The sequence below is a fragment of the Colobus angolensis genome, unplaced genomic scaffold (assembly GCF_000951035.1).
Source record: "Colobus angolensis palliatus isolate OR3802 unplaced genomic scaffold, Cang.pa_1.0 Scaffold162, whole genome shotgun sequence".
Taxonomy (NCBI): Eukaryota; Metazoa; Chordata; class Mammalia; order Primates; family Cercopithecidae; genus Colobus; species Colobus angolensis.
This window is the reverse complement of record NW_012114733.1, coordinates 852,972-870,993: the sequence shown is the minus strand read 5'-3', so window position 1 is coordinate 870,993 and position 18,022 is coordinate 852,972. Positions and strand designations below refer to the sequence as shown.

At 35.2% G+C, this 18,022-nt stretch overlaps 1 protein-coding gene across 1 annotated transcript in view; it reads right to left on the bottom strand.

The window, feature by feature from the left end:
* The window catches only part of PTPRD (protein tyrosine phosphatase, receptor type, D), a 1,303,505-nt gene that overhangs the window by 1,114,293 nt on the left and 171,190 nt on the right, over positions 1-18,022 (bottom strand). Inside the window, exon 2 of the mRNA XM_011937289.1 lies at positions 7,948-7,981. The gene's annotated coding sequence lies outside the window, so the exon portion shown is untranslated. The remainder of the gene's footprint in view (positions 1-7,947; positions 7,982-18,022) is intronic.

Genomic DNA, 18,022 nt, shown 5'->3' with positions numbered 1-18,022 from the left:
AGCTAGCAGCATACTGCTTAGCAATTGCTTTTATTATGTTCTCAAAAATAGTAAAACGCCGCTGGGCACAGTGGCTCTTGCCTGTAATCCCAGCACTTTGGGAGGCCAAGGCAGTTGGATCACCTGAGATCAGGAGTTCGAGACAAGCCTGACTAATATGGTGAAACCCTATCTCTACTAAAAATACAAAATGAGCCGGGTGTGGTAGCACATGCCTGTAATCCCAGATACTCTGGAGGCTACACTCCAGCTTGGGCCACAAGAGCGGAACTCCATCTCAAAAATAATAATAATAATAATAACAATAAAATGTTAGTTATATGTTCCAGTAATTTATCTTTAATTATAATAACTTTAAGTTTCACCTTTTTTACTTGCCTCATATAAAATGGCATACACTAACCACTGACAAGACTTGAATATATATTCATGTGTATTATGCTGTAAAGAAAACCATTTGGTACTGTACCTAACAGGCAGTCATTCTAGCAATAACTAAGTAGGGAATCCTTAAATAGAGTCTTAGAATATTAATTTACTTGTCTATTTCTATAATTTGATTGTTGTCCATTTGTGCAGCAAATAGTTACTGAACATGTGCTCTGTACCAGAGGCTGGGGATACAGAAGGGAATATTCTAAACACTGTCACTCCTTTCTTATGGTTTCTATAGTTTCTATATATTCTAGTATTAAAAGCTGGACAAATAAATAGATTTATAAAAGGCAAGGTAGGTTAGTGCTCTGGAGGCAATGGAAAGTAGATTAAGAGCATTAAGTGGGATAAGAAGAGATAGAGGTGAGAGAAAAGCATTGCGGTAGGGTGACATTTCAGCAGAGACCTGAAGGTTGCTAGGGGAAGTCACATGCTGTTATGTGAGAAAGCACTCCAGATACAGAGAGCAGAGGCCAAATTCCTCAAGCCTGACATTGGTTGGGGATTCCTGGGGCAGCAGGGAAGCCGGATTAGCTTAAACAAGTGAAAGAGGAAGATGGAGGTGGGAAAGCATGTCAGACAGGAGACTAGAGGATGGGCAACTTTGAAGTCCATTGTAAGAACTTTGGTTTTCATTCTGAGTAAGATTAAGGATCCATTGCAGAGTTTTGAGCAAAGATTATGCGAATTAGAATACAGAAGTACTTAGATTTTTACTTTAAAAACACTTAAGAGAAATGGGAAAACAAATTCTTGGGCTCCATGAAACACTCATCCACTCTATCAGTCAATGGTAGGTCCTGCCTTGGGGTTCTCCAGGCCCTCTAAACGGCTTTCTAATGTCCCAAAGTATTCGCAGCAACAATAAAAGATAAGAGAGTAAGAGAAAAGAAGAAAATATTTTTAAAAAATTAAAAATGTGTTATTATTATTATTTTTGCCTTAGGACAGGCAAAAGAGGTAAGAGATCGAGGAGGTAATTCTTGGACAAGTAGATCCCATTACAACTTTTAATACAGTCACAGATGCTTTACAGGAGCAACTGAAGCAGACTTAGTACTGCTTTTAAGGAGGACAGCAGGCACAGTCTTATCAAGTTCTGAATTTCCTCACTTTGTCAAGCAGTTGCTGTGTGACTTTGAAAGAGTTATTAATACATAAGTAACCTGTGTTTGTTTCCTCATCTGTGAAATTCAGTAAAGCTATGTTACATGCTGGTTGTGAGGGGTAGTTCCTTGGCACATAGTAATCACAGACAAGTGTTTGCTGTCATTGATATCAAGATTGGATTTCTAAGAGGATAGTGTTGATTGCAAGATGGTGTTTATCAAGATATCTTGATAAGATGGATAGTTTTTATTGTGAGATGAATTATTAAGTTGAGGGTTGCTTTAAGGATAAGAGATTACATTAGGTGCACTAATTGGCTTTTAAATCTAATTTTAAGAAACGTCAAATATGAATAGAAATGGGAAATAAATGGAGGGTTTATGATCAGGGATATTCTATATATGCTACACATTTACTGCTTTATCATTTAAAATAAGTCCCCAAATTGAAAGCGAGTCAACATTCGACATATCATCAATATTTTCCAAGGAATAATTTGTGTAGCCAGTTTTCAAAACTAGAGGCTATAAATTACTCTGATTTTTAAATGATATTGATAAACAAGGAGACATTTCATTTTTTAAATGACAATAATGTGATTATTGAAATAAAAAAAATAAGACTTGATTTGACTAATGAGTAAAACATGAGCACCACTAGGTAAGACTTTCTACCATGACACTACCTTAAATTAGAAGTCACTAATTATGTATGCATATACCAAAATAAAACTGTTCTAACAAATGATGAATTTACATACACAATGATTTTAATCAGGGCACTTCTTTGATTGTACAATTATCTGTTTTGCATACACAAAATTTGAATTCCGTACATGTGAGTCCTCATTTGTATATGCACCAAATTATTTTGTTGGTGCAACTTAGAAATCTCTACTTGATATATTAGGGCATTATTCCTCTTCCATTTATAGTAATATGTTTTCAGTTTTTATTAAGTAGTAAAACCAAACTCCCTGGAAGAACATGGGAAGTGGGCCCTCCTTCTAGTCATAATAGAGGGAAATGCCACTGTATTTCCATTCTGTGTTAAGAAAAAGCAAAGTTTCTTCCACACACAGTTTGTTCCTTTCTGCCTTATTTGGAATGTATCTCAAAATTTAAAGAAGACTTTAGTTTACAGAGAGAATCCTTGAGTGGCAATCATATTGAGTTTGCTCAATTTTCAACATTGTTAGTCCATAAATGATGAGAGTAGGGTGTTGATCCTTACTACTCTTAAACAACAGAGAAAATTTAGAGCTGTTGAAAAGTACCAAATTTATAGTCCTGGAGACAAATATTCTCTGTAGAGTTCCTGAATAAAGAAATAGCCAGAAAAGCAGTGAGGCAAAACTGATTATTTCATTATGGTCTTCCTGGACAACTGCGACTCCCCTTGGCCCTCATTGAGAGCAGTGTGCTACATACAATAATCTGGGTGCGTTGATGACCGCAGTGATAAAGCTCTTAGTAAGTGGGATGTTTGTTTTGTTGTCATCCTGACAGGCCCACTGGGACGTAAACTTGCTTATAATGCAGAGTTATTCACAACCTCAAAATGAGATTTCTGTACATTACAGATAGGTCATTGGTAACAGCAGAAATCTTAGCTTTTGAATCATTCAAATCAAGATCTTTTCTCCATCTTTGGATTTGGTCTTGAGGATTCAACTGAGATAAAATTGTCTGATATCAGTATATACAAAATTACCACGGTCCCTCTATTGTCTACCTGCCTGCAGATGTGTCCTTGCAAGGATGGGATCCTATGTTAGGCCAAGAGTAGAATTCTAGTTTGTAAATTTTCAGTTTTACCATCTTTGCTGTGACTCTAGCCTAATTTGATAATGAGTCTATGAAGAGATCCTTTCAAATTCTCTGAATTTTTGAACTTTGAACCTTGCAATTTATTTAACACTGGATTTTCTATAATGCATTTCTTCCTGGCTACATAGATGACCCACTGTTACTGGAATAATCCCAGGTCAAATTTGTCTATGATGCGTCTTCAACAATACTTTGTAGTCTGCTTTCTTCCAGTGATCACTTTCAATCTCCTCAGGGAGCGAATATGCTATAGTAATGAAACTATAGTACAGTAATTAGAGTCAGCCACATTGAGACGGCTAGGTAACAAAGGATCCCTGGAGAACCTCTGACCAACCTGCACACTTGGAGAATGGGATGGAGTCATGGAAGTTCCTGTCATTTGCAGAGGGGAGGAGTCTGGTCTCTTAAGTTCCTGTGTGATGGGGCAGGAGCTGGTTAATCGGCTTCCCTCTTGCTCTGCTGAAAGCTTTTCTCTTTTTCCTTTTTCACCCAATAAATTGTTTTTCTCACCCTTCTATGTGTCCACGAACCTAATCTTTCGTGGCTGTGTGAAAAACCATGCTAGTCTGCTCTATAGAAAGGACATATGGACATCTATTGGAAGATGGCTCACCATATAGAAAGAGGGGCCACATGGGAAAGAACTGAGACCTCCAGTTAATCTCTTAGCTGAATATAGTTGCATGAGGGATCCTTATTCACACTTATTGGAGTGGAATAACTGCACAGTCAATCTACTCTCAGCATCATGAGGAATAACAAATTGGTATTTTAAGCCACTGAGATTTAGGGTGGTTTCTTCCATAGCAATAGATAATTGATATATTTTGGGTTAAATTCAGCCTCTGTTATTTGCTGAGCTATGTGACTTGGGTGAGTAGGTTAAGCTTTCTAATCCTCAGATTCTTGAGCTCTAAAATATATTATTATTTCTACAAGGCTGTAGAATGGATTAAATACTGAATATAAATAATTTAGCACAAGGCCTGAGCTATAGTAAGTGCTTAATAAGTGGTAGCAATTACCATCAATTTCATCATTTCAGTCAACATCACCATTATCACAAATATCATAACTACTAGTACCCATGCCAACACAAACACCGCAACATTGCCACCAATACTTTCCTGATAGTGCTTTCATGATGCCCTTAGTGTCTACTGCCATGGGGAAATAAATCTTTTTCATTAAGATATTTTTAAACCATACATACACACATAACTTTTATTTTTTAAACCATTCATACACACAAAACTTTTATTATGTTAAAAGATGATGTAAAGTAATAAAAATAAGTTATTTACATGTCCCTTTACATCATTTAATCAGATTACTAAGCAGGTAAAGAGATTTGACAAAATCATTCAGAAAGCAAATGGAATGGCTATATTTGAATTCTATGTCTTCATGTCATGAATGCTGAGGCCTTTTAAAAACTTCTGGCCGTTCTAAAAATAAGAGCTTGCATCTCTCACTAAAAGGATATCTCCATAGGGGAAGAGATTTTATTGCCTTTAGTGCTCTATTCCTAGTGCCTTAAAAATTGCCTAGTATATAAAAGCTCCTCCAGAAGCGTCTGTTGAATACAAGAATCAATTCACAACTTATTGGAAGTTTACAGAACATTTACTGTGGAGCCAGAGTATCTGGGTTTGAATCTCAGTTCTAACACTTACCAGTTATGTAAATTTTAACAATTTAATATTTTTGTGCCCCAGTTTTATTATATGTAAAGAGGGTAATAATAGCACACATTATTTAGGATTTTCCTTATAAATGTGAAACTCTGAACAGTGCCTGGCAAATAGTCATCACCATGTAACTCTTAGTTATTATTATTATCTTGTTATATTGAGCTTTATTGATGCACAGAATAGTATACGTATGCATATTGAAAGAAAGTCAAGAAAGATGGTGTTGTGTGGTCTAAAACAATCGCTTCCAAGTTCCATTTTTGATTAGAATCACCTGGGATGATTATTAAAATTCAGATCCCTGCCCCCTCTACTCCTCCTTCCGTGTTCTATATTTGTAACAATTGCACCAAAGATCATACTTGCATAGACAGCTTTGGAATGCAGTGAAATCAAATGAATTTTAATAATGCATGTTCAGGTACCATATAATTTAATTGGAGAAGATATTTTGGTACAGGGGTTTTTCCATTGACCTATAAATTCAATCCTGTGGGGAGCTGCGCATTCTACTGTGTCTCTACCATGTGCCATTTGGATGTCTCCTCTCTCTTCCTTTCCTCTTTCTTCCCACATCCTTAGAGAGAAGATGACTACTCCCAGGTGATGCTGACCCTCCCAGGAACATGAAAAAATGTATGGCATCTAGTAGGTCCTTGCTACTCAAAGTGTGGTCCACAAAGCAGCAACATAAACATCACTTGAGAACTTGTTGAAAATGTAAAATTACAGGCCCTAATGTTAGGGATTTTCAATTCCATTTCCTTATGTAATCACTAGGGAGCTGAAGCATCAAAGTTTAGCAATGAGGCTTCATTTACTTTGAGAGACTCTGAGGTAACTGGTTTGAGTAGTACCCAGGTCTAACTAGCCTTTTCGACTCCACAGTTGATTCTGATATGCAACCTGGTTTAAGAAAGGAGACTTTTAGCAGAAAACTTCAATTTATTTTGAAACTTCTACTTCCATGGCCTTCTTCAAGTGCCTACAAGACTCTGGGTTTCAGAAAATTCTTCAGATTTCCTTGTACCAGTGGGCCAGTGGCCGATTTCCTTATACCAATTTCCTCTTGGCCCCATTATTCATGGTTACTAACCAACCCCACCAACTTTGCCATCTGCCCCCTTTTCTCTGTAATCTTGAGATCTGCATAAGCTGAACAATCAGACTAGAAAGCATTCATAATATCAGTAGGAATGTGGTACGAAAACAAAAGCATTTTATCACATTTTCAAGCAAAACTCAAGTACTTTCGAGCATAATAATGATGATAATGTCTACTTGTATTATGGTTAGGACTATCTACACCCACAACCATTGTTGTTGCTTTTTGTAATTGGACTATTACAAAGTGATATGATTGCCTTTGAAGAGATTGCAGTATTAGAATAATGTATTTATATATTTGTAAAATCTTGGATTTTGTTCACTCAAAAATCACTTGACTGAAAGAGATTGACTTTTTTAAATCCTTTACAGTTTACCCTGGAATAATTAGGCAATAAGAGGGAAACCAGATATAGAAGCTAGTCAAGACCCAGTTCTTTTTGTATGTGACTGAACTAAAACAGCATTTTTGCCGTAATGTTAAGATAATCTTTGAACAGTGAATCAAAAGCACTAAAAGTCAAATCCAAATCAAATGTTTGAAAATTAATGTCTTGATTGAAGTCCCTTGGGGAGGAGTCAAAGGAAGAGAGTTATTTATATACTACCTTACTATTTACAGTGTGGTTTTTAAACCAGCAGCTTTGCATCACCTGGGAGCTTACAGAAATCAGATTATTGGGCCCTACTTCAGCTGAGATTCTCAATCAGAATCTGCGTTTTGAAAAGATAGCCCACATTACTCATAGACATATTAAGGTTTGAGAAGCACCAATGTAATATACAGTAAGGCTTTTAATTTTTTTCTCCAACATTTGCTTTTTCTTAAGTCACACCACATACAGCATCCCATACAGTTGCTCTGTTATTTCTTATCTAAAACCTATGTACATTTTTTTACACCTTCAAACTTGTTATCCTCCTGCCAACCAGCTCCCACTCTGGCCATTTCTTATTTTACCAAGCAGTCTAGTCTGAGGGAAGGGGGAGGATGCTATACAAAGACATTCTTTCATAACATTTTTCTTATCGCAATTGAATAGGAACAAAAAATGCAACACTTTCTCTCAGTATGCTCTAAACTGGTAAACTCTCAAGAAGTAAAATGAGTAACAATTTTATGTAGAGTCATCTTTTTGTAAGTCTGGCAGTGTGCAGAGAATCCTTGAAAATACCGGTTTACCAGTACTGTGAAAGCACACAAATATGTTGTGTTTATTCTTCCAAGAGAGACATAAATGGGTAGCAACTTCTCCGGAGATGAACTATATTGATCCAAGTTATACCCACTCATCTTAGTTTCCAATGAATAATCATAGCAATATAAGGCAATTATGTAAGCTAAGGAATGTAAATTCTTTTTCTTCTTTATCTTATTGTAAGGATAATAGAGAAAACAAAAAATAACTTTTGTGTCAGTATACACTGGGTATTCTGCTATCAATCTAAAAACTATAAAGTATTTCTTGTAACTACTAAAAGAGTAACTAACAACAGTATATTACTTTTCCAGTTGATTGAGAGATTGTTAAACTTTGAGTAAGTGAAGCATCTGTCAAAATAAACATCTCTGCTGACAAAATCTGGTTGAAAACTAAAGTCTTAGTTTTAATTGAAAAGAAACAAAACATCCTAAAATTCCTAATGGATTGCCCAAAGGAAACTCATTCAAAGAATTTAACCAAAGGTTTTATGGGTAAAATAAATCCTTTGGAATATCAAAAAGAAAAGTATTCCGTGCAGACATAAGAGGAGCAAAATAAACTTACCACAGTTGTTCAGTTAATGGACAGGCACCATCATCTGAAACAACAAAAATGTATTTTGTTACTGTGATCATAAAAACTACCAAAACCCTTCAAATTGTCTTCAAACACATGTTATGAACATATCTATAGAAGTAAAATTAAGTAAGCAATGAAGATATATTGTCTGATCTCAATTATTTATTTCAAATGAAAGTGTTTCATCACCACCATTTTAGGATTAAAACAGATTATTAGTTGTTTATTAAAAAATCTTTTTTATAGGCATACCTGGCATATATCTATATTACACCAATATTTTTTTCTGATATATATGTTTAAAAGGCAGGCAGAAATACAGAGTCATCTCTTTAATACAGTCTTGGTCCTGGCACAAACACAATCTTGAAATACTTGTCCTAATACTCAGCTCTGACAGTGCCATATACACCACCTTCCTGAGCTCAAAAATTCCCTTTGTTGCCTACTCAAAACAAACTATTTAGTATAGCATTCAGGAGCTTTAGTAGGTTGCTCCTATTCTAACTTTTTATGATTGTTTTCCATAATTCTCCAGTGCATACTCATGCTACTTTTCAAGTTTATCTCCCATTATTTTCCCTTGTACTCCAGTCTCGAATCGTAGACCCACCTTCCCTTCCTTCCTTCCTTCCTTCCTTCCTTCCTTCCTTCCTTCCTTCCTTCCATACTTCAGTTTACTCCATTTGCTCTGCCTCAATATTTTTTTTCTAGCTATTCCTTATGGCCAGCTCAATTAACATCTCTTCAATAGAGCTTGTCTTGACACCTAGAGAAGAAATTATTCTCTTTCTAGATGTTCCCACCATATTTTATACATTTATTACAGGACTTTATCAGATTCTATTTTGTGTGTTGATCCCATATTGGTGTTTATGCCTTAACCCTGTTCATTGTTCCCTACCCAGAAGACTTCCTGCTATGCCTCTGAAGTAGGAGATGTCTAGAAGATGCTAGTTGAGCTAAAGGAAACAACGTATTTAGTGTATAGATAGCATATGGTAGACATTTTCCATATTTTGTCAATCATTCTTTAAGTGAAAAGTGCAATTTCCATTGCAGCTTCTGCTAATAAAATTTGACTGTTAAAGACATAGTAATATACCCTATGGATAGTTTTTCTTTTAGTTTCACAAAAAATAAAGAAATTGAGCGTGAAAAATGTTCTTCACTGATAAATGATTTTTAGAAAAATTCCTTAAGACTTTTTCTACCATATGGGAATACATTTTCTTTTCATATTTTCTAGATTTAAAAAACATGTTTTTCCCCCACGGGGTTAAATTTTGTATGGAAAGTTAGTGTTTTGAGGAACAGTGACAGATTTGTTTGAACTATGAACATGGTCACCCCAGCACCAAGATGGAAGTTACTAGCATAATCCTAGAAAACAGAACTTATCTTCTTATGGAGAATGAAATAATAACATTGCCTTGTTGGTAATTTTATACTCCTAGCCAACTATGACAGATCAGACTCTGCCTATATGAAGCATACAAGTGTATTACATATCCACAATGTCTCATACTTCACTGTTCTTCTGGACCCACAATCACTTTAGACTTCAAAATGTTGGCAAATAATTTTGTGTAGTTAGTCGTATTAAGGTTTTCTGTGTTGTTTGCCTAAAAATATTATCAATCCACTATTCTGCTATTTCATTAAGAACTTTTCTTACTGGTCCATGCAATATATTATGTATCAAGAGAAGGTATCATAGAATAAAATTTTAAATAACAGAAGTAAAAACTTGAACATAAGTATTTAAAATAAAAGCACTGGTTTCTTAATTTGGTAAGAGGAAGGACTTTATTAGGTTATTTGTACCTAAGCATGGAATGTGATATTTCAACATTCAGCTTCTCAGATTTTGTGCTCTTCATTCCAATCCCCTCTAGTTCTCATCATAGGAGGAACATGACTTAACACACAATTATGATTTTTCTCCAAAGTTTTTGTGATTTAAAGACACCCCTAGAGTAGAATAATACTCAGTAATTTAAAATGTGCTGCTAGTCTGAGTCTACATCTAGATTATTAGTGGACATTTTCCTCTCCAAAGGCCAAAGTTTTCCAAGTGTTCTGATATGGTTTGACCATGTCCCTACCTAAAACTTATCTGAAATTGTAGCTCCCATAATTCCCACATATTGTGGTAGAGACACAGTGAGAGTAACTGAATCATGGAGGTGGGTCTTTACCATGTGGTTCTCATGATAGTGAATAGGTCTCATGAAATCTGATGGTTTTATACAGGGGAGTTCCCCTGCACATGCTACCTTGCTTGCTGCCATGTAAGACATGACTTTGCTCCTCATTCACCTTCCACCATGACTGTGAGGCCTCCCCAGTCATGTGGAACTGTGAATCATTAAACATATTTCCTTTACTAAATTACTCAGTCTTGGGTATTCCTTTATTAGCAGCATGAGAACAGACTAATACATGTTCTAAACAGAATAATCAGTAATCATGGAAGTACCCTTAGAAATATTAATAAAAGTGAATTGAATTTTTGTTATAATTATTAATTCCTATCATCTATATTATTTTGACTTTCTTAAAAAAATAGAATATGGACCTAACTTTACCTACTGATTTTTTTTTGGACTGGCACTGGTAGATTAGTAAATAGAAAAATATGAGTTGTAAGTACCCATTGATTTATTGCTGCCTTGCACTTCCGTGCCAGAGGTAATACAGTTGGGCAAGCAACTGCAGAGATCTATGGCTCCCTACAAATAATGACTCAATGGCAGTCTTCTATTTTACTCAAATGGTAACCAAAATTTAAATAAGAAACTCTCCCTGGAGAGAAACATAAAGCAGGGATTATTTAAATGTCCCCAGTATCTGTTCTGAGGGCATTTAAAAGAAGATTTTCTTTCACATGATTGAAAACACCAGATAATAGGACCAATCAAAATCTGTCCTTCTAATACTACAACATAGTTTCAATGATGTATATTTGTTAACTGCGGATCTAATTCACTTCCTTTATCCAACCCCCCAAATTTTTTTCAGGCCAGGTATCTTTTCCATTCATTTCTACCACATCTCTCCACCTGCTATAGAATTTTGATTAGGTCCTGAGAGTGGCATCTGGAAAATACAGAAATCCTTCCAGTTAAAACAGATAATCACTAAATGTATAACAATTGACTGAAAGAAAAAGGAAGATACTGTAAACAATTTTGGAGCTTTTGCTTTGACTCTAGCAATGCTGGTAAGAGTGAGGAAATGGAGTCAAAGCAAATCAAGTGATTTATGGACAGCATATGCACCTACAGAAAGTTTCTCTTAAAAGAAATTTCCTGAGAACCTTTCAGATGCAAATTTATTCAAATAACATTTAGAATTACCCATCCACTTCTCCATATTCAACCATTTAATTCTTATAAAGGGTGTCTATTTTCTATAAAAGAATCCTGGCATTTGAATGCAGGAACAGAATACTAAGTTGGATATTGTCCCAATATTGTGATCATATGATTTGTTGGAAAATAAAGCAAAGAAAAAATTAAATATGTATTATTACCTTCTCTGTATATCTGTACTAGGCAGGTGGTAGGAATAAGCCAGCTATTTCAGTATTGACTTGTGGAACCAATTATAGAAATAATTATAAAAGTAAATGAGAATAGGTACCCATTCTGGGCATAGAAAATTATTTTCACAATGACATTCTTATGAGTTTCAATAATATAACTGAAATACATACATGCAGATATAATACATATAATCTCTATCACACACACATACACATATGCACACATACATACAGATATATATACACAAGTCATCAGAGAAATCTCCCTCGTTTCTAATTACATCAGGTATCTCCTTCGTTTGGCATTTCCTTTTTCTCATATCCAAACTCCAGTCCTTATCTCTTATATCAGTCAGGAGTAAGTTCAGGACTTGGACTGAAGTGGCAGAAGGTGAATGATAACAGGGAAAGGAACTGGGTATGAAGGATAATTGGTATGACTGACCTTACTACATATATTCTTTAAACAGCCCCTGAGCCAAAAATACAGACCATCCTTTCTCTGAAAAACAAGAAGGCCAAATGTTATGTCTTATTTTTTTCCCCTGAAATGCAAATAACTCTTCTTCCAGTCATTGATAAGGTTTTTCTATGTACCCACCCGAATCTCATCTTGAATTGTAGTTCCCATAATCCCCATGTGTCCTGGGAGGGACCCAGAGAGAGGCAATTGAATCATGGGGTGGTTACCTCTATGCTGCTGTTCTCCTGATAGCGAATGAGTTCGCTCAAGATCTGGCAGTTTAATATGGGACTTTTCCCTCTTGGCTCAGCAATTCTTTCTGTCATCATGTTAAGAAGGACATGTTTGCTTCCCCTTCCGCTGTGATAGTAGGTTTCCTGAGGCCTCCCTAGCCATGCAGAACTGTGAGTCAATTAAACCTCTTTCCTTGATAAATTACCTAGTCTCAGACAGTTCATTATAACAGTGTGAGAATGGACTCATGTAGTCATAATTGTGAGTTCTTTATGTGTATTACAGGGAAAACATAAAAATACAAATGAAAATGGGTTCATTTTTGCCAAAAAGATGTGTCAGATATTGTAAACCAACAGTAAACAATCTTAATGCAAAACATATTTGAAATACTGGAATAAAATATGACAAATATTGTAAGGCACCCTTGAAAAAATATAGTACAGAAATGTCCAGTGGCCAAAAATGAAGAGAAAAGTGGAAATGGTTAACATGCAGTCAGTGATATTTGGATGTTCCCTGCAACATTTGTCAATCTTAAAGAAGAGCCTTGGGATCTCTAGGAGTAGTGATAAAGTCTCTCCTAAAAATCTCTCACAAATGTTTCAGGTTTGAATGTATACCACCCACAAGGACAAAGAAATTCTAAAGGGAGATTTATCAAAACAAGTATTCCTGTGTTGTTACCTCATACATTTAATCACCAAATTTCTCTGGAAGGGTACATTCTCAACAGAGAACACTTAGGATTTCTAAATAAAGTCCTGTTAAGTAGAAGCTGAAATCCATAGTTATAAAACACATGAGGAAATCTTGAGTGAAAGTAAGTACAAATATCAAAATCAAGATTAGAAATATCAAAACATTGAGATAATGCAATTCCAAACATAGATTATGAAATGAGTATTTAAAATTATTAAAAATAAAAGATGTCAGAGCAAATATGTGAAAGTCATATTAATCCAAAGAACAAGACAATTTTCAATGGGTACCAGTTTTTAGAAAAATGTAATAATTGAAATTAAGGAAATAAACTGATATATTAAATACAACTAAAGGAAGAATTAATGGGCAAGCAGAACTGAAGAAATTATCCATAATGTTGCCCAGAGAAGCAATGAAAAATGATATAGTCAGAGGGCATATGGGATGTGAAAATTAGGGTGAGATGGTTCAACATTTGTTTAATAGGGGGCAAAAAAAAATTGAGGCGCTGAGCACGGTGTCTCACGCCTGTAATCCCAGCACTTTGGGAGCCCAAGGCTAGTGGATCACTTGAGGTCAGGAGTTCAAGACCAGCCTGACCAACATGGTAAAACCCCGTATCTACTAAAAATACAAAAAATTAGTTGGGTGTTGTGGCACAAGCCTGTAATCCCAGCTACTTGGGAGGCTGAGGTAAGAGAATCGCTTGTGCTCAGGAGGCAGAGGTTGCAGCAAGCTGAGACTGTGCCACTATAACTCCAGTCTAGCTGACAGAGCAAGACTCTGTATAAAAAACAAAAACAAAAACAAACAAACAAACAAAAAAACCAGAACTAATCTAAAAAGAATAATGTATGAATAATGGTCAAGAATTGTGATATCACATGTATAAGTTGTGATACATTTCTAAATATTGATATGAATATTTTCTCTCTTTCTCTCTCTCTGTCTCCAGGAAGCTAATCATATCTCAAGTAAGATGCACTTCTTAGATTTTGAAAGCACTGCATAGTCACTCTCCATACCTCCACGTACTTCGATAAAAAACGACTATTTCATTTCTCCCTGTTCTCTTACATTGTAAAAAATATCTTAACCATGTGATAAATCCAGTGAATAAACAGTGGTGTAATATCCAACAAATCAGTAGGCAAATATAGTGGGTTAAAATGAGTAAGAGATAATTTATTAGTTTTTTTCTTTATGAATTAAAGAAAATTTTAAATGTTTAAGAAATGAATATTTCTAACACTTAATATGTTTTGTATTCTATTTTAGGCATTGGGGATATAGCGGTAACCATGTGGACATGTTTTCTACTTACATTATTATGACATGGAGAGGCAAGAGAAAGACCACACACAGCTAAACAAATAAAGGGATAAGATAATTTCAGATAGTTAGTGAAATGGAGAAAATAAAACATGCAATATAGCTCAAAGGAGGAATATTTAGATTGGATGGGCAGGCCTGAGCAACACAGAACAAGCCAGCCATGCAAGGTAAGAAGATAGAATGTTTATGTAAAGGAATAGTTAGCACACAAGGACTTGTGTGCACTTATATTCAAGCAACAGAAAGAAGGCCAATGTAACTAGAATCTAGTAAGCAGAACAGAGTGGTAAAAAATACAGTTAGAGAGGTAGGTGGCCAGATTAAGAGTGCAAGTAGACCAGTGCCAAGAAATTTGGGTTTATATTGCAAGGGCAATGCAAAGTCATTGGAGGGTTTTAAGAAGTTGAGTGACATTACGGTTTTGTCTTAAACTGTTTCCGGCTACTCTGTAGAAAATTGAAAGCCAAGGAAGGAGCAAACACGGGAGATCAGTTTTGAAACTTTCCAGGCAAGAGCTGGTAGTGGTTTAGACCAAAGTGTAGCTGGAGATGGAGAAAACTGGAGAGCTTTGTATAGATCTGGAATATATTTTGAAGGTGGAACAAGTCTTGCTAGCCTTGCTAATGGACTGGAGAGTAATGAGTGAAAAAAAGGCATTAAGGATAATTGCTGGTTTGGAATTTTAGTAACTAAGTGGATGTTAGTGGTATTTACTGAGATGAACAAGACTGGAATAGGAATAATACAGGTTTACTATATTTGTATCATCTGTGTTAATTAGAACCAACACACATTTTAGCCATTGTAGATGGGACATATATTAGATATATGAGTGCAAGTGTCAAGTAGGAAGTTGGATGTGGAAACCCGCAGTTCAGTGGAGAGTCTAGGACTAGAGATAAACATTGAGAATCATTATCACAGAGATCACGTATGAAGACAAGGGAATTGGAGAGTACATAGGTAGCACATTAGAGAGTTTAGGCCAGAGCCCAAGAAGTCCAAATATTAAGAGTGGGAACTGAAAACATGTTGCAACAAAATTATGTGGCCCTGCGCTAGATGGGATGGTTTAATTTAGTCTTTTCCAAGTCCCTACTTTATGTCATGTTCTATACTTTGTGCCCCAGTGAACAAAATCAACTGGTTTGTGGTTTAGACTCCATAAAATCATGCTTATTTCCCCATCATTTCTGGATTCAGGATAACATCCTAGTGGCACTCTAATGATGTGTCAATTTCAACTAGCTCTTTATTATTCCAGCCAGGAAGCATTTCTTACAGGAAACACTCTCCTTCATTTCCTCCCAATTTCTTTCAAAATCTAAAACTCACAGACAATTTTTTCAGTAGGAATAAATAACATTATGATATTGATTTTCTCTGCTATGCATTTTGGGAAAAGGAGTTACAACAAATTCACAATGTAGTTGCAGCTTAATATTGTTCTCTTTACTCTATTTGATCCTATTTTTGCAAGTTATAACTGAACATGGAAAATTGCAATGGCTTCTGGATTAAAGTGACGGATTCTCAGGTTCCTCAAGGGTTACCAATCACCATAGAAGTTGCAGGCAAAGCAACAATGTACGTCTAACTCCAGTAGAAGAAATAAGGTGAAAATAAAGAAAACCATTAGAATCCCTGCAATCCTAAATTAAATAGAAATATGCAGACAGACATCACTAGAAACACATTTCATGGGAAATATTCTGCTCCGGGGCATGCTTCACAACATTAGCCTGGGTAAATCTGCTTCAGTTTCAATTAATAAAATTGTAAATTCAGGACTTGTGCTTTAGCTAAGTTATAGTCTGGGTCTGTGCTCTGTTAGATTATTCTTTTTTAAAGCAAAATAAAGCTGTGAACAAAGCATGCTCTCTAGAAGACATTATTGTGGTTGGTGCAAAATTGAATTTTTATCCTATACCTTGGGGGAGACAGTTTAACAAAATGTATTTTCCCCCATTATCATCATTGCTTCCATCTAAGAATTTTTTCCAACACTGAAATCATTTTTATGTAGCCTTGGAATGTGTATTGATGTTTGTCCTTTGGCTTTTCTCTTTCTTGAGATAATTTGTAATTTGCTAAAACATTGTAAACACTACAGCTTTGCATATTTTCTGCAGGTTTACTAATCTGTTTGTGCTAAAAAATATTGCAAGTTTGCCATTTAATTTTGCTGTTATTTTCCTTGTACATTAAAAATGTGTTATTTGGATAACTTTGGTTTGGAATATGAAGGGCTAATGTTAAAATTTACCTTTGTACTCTATTTAGAGGAATAAAATATACTGAGAAAACTGAATAGCTAAAATAAGATTTTAAGGAGAATGTTTATACACCTAAGAAGATAAATGTTTGTGAAACATATTAAAATTATCCCCTGAAAAGTGCTGTTAAAAAAAAAAAAAAGTGCTGTAACAGCACAATGGTAAGGGCCACTCATTGTTTAGGCCATTACTTTGATTTTGGCTTAGGGACTTTCAAAATCTGCCTTCTTTTGTCTCTGTCTTTCACTCTCAATTAGAAGGCTTAGAACATTAAACTCACAGTAAACACTAAGCTGTAGTTCTATTCCATGAAATAAATAAATGGAATGAATAAAGGAAGTAAGAAATAGAAGAATGCTACATGGTTGAAAAACGTGAGGCTTCAAGAAATATTAAGAAAAGCATCTTCCATCTTTTCTACAAACTTCTACCTTTTCACTGAAATCAAGACATCTCACATTCACAGTATTTACTCATTTTTTTCCAGTGTAGATTAGCCTTTCTTTTTTTAACAATTCCAAACTGATAAGAGGGAACATTTTGATATATTTGATATATTCTTGAGTTTTCAATACCATTCCCAAAAGCAAGAGGATTAAAGCAAGTTTTTGAGAGTAGGGAGCAGGATTGAAAGAGTGTTTTGGGATAAGAGAGACTGACGAAGTTAGATGCTTGAAGAAAGAGTCTGTGGAGAAGGAGAATATTAATGATCAATTTTATAGTAGAGATAAAGAATATGGTTAAAGAATAGTGGGCTTGAAAAAAAACCTTATATGAACTCTTTCTTCTGTTTTCTTTTTGAGATGAATGTGTCTTCCATGGAAAAGGCATTTTTTTCTGATTCCTGTCTATTATAATGCTGAGCACTGGAGCTCTGGAGCTCAACAGATTGGATTTGAATTAGGAGTTTGCCATTAGCATTGTGCTCTTGAGAAAATTAGCAAATTACTTCCCTTCTCTGAACTTCAGTTTTCTCATAGGTAAATGGTAATAGTAACAGTTCTTATTTCAGAAAATACTGTTTTTGGATAGATTAGATAGGCTCACCACCACCATTTCAGTTCAAGCCCTCATTACCTGATTTATAATACTGTAGATTGGCTTATCGATATCTGAAATTTAAATAAATCAAACAAAAGCATGTCTGTTTTTGGTGTCTGGCTTTTTGGCTCAATTTCTGAGCATCAACCATGATGACACCATATATGATGGTTGTTTATTCATTTTCATTGCTGTGTAGGATTCTAAGATATGAAAATACAATGGCGAAGTCATCCGATTTACTATTAATGACATTTATCTATTTCCACCTAACATGATTATAAATGGTTCTATAAACATATTTGTACACGTTTAATTGTGATACATGTAAAAGTTTGTTGACTACAGAATGGGAGAAAATTTTTGCAATCTACTCATCTGACAAAGGGCTAATATCCAGAACCTACAAAGAACTCAAACAAATTTACAGGAAAAAACAACCCCATCAAAAAGTGG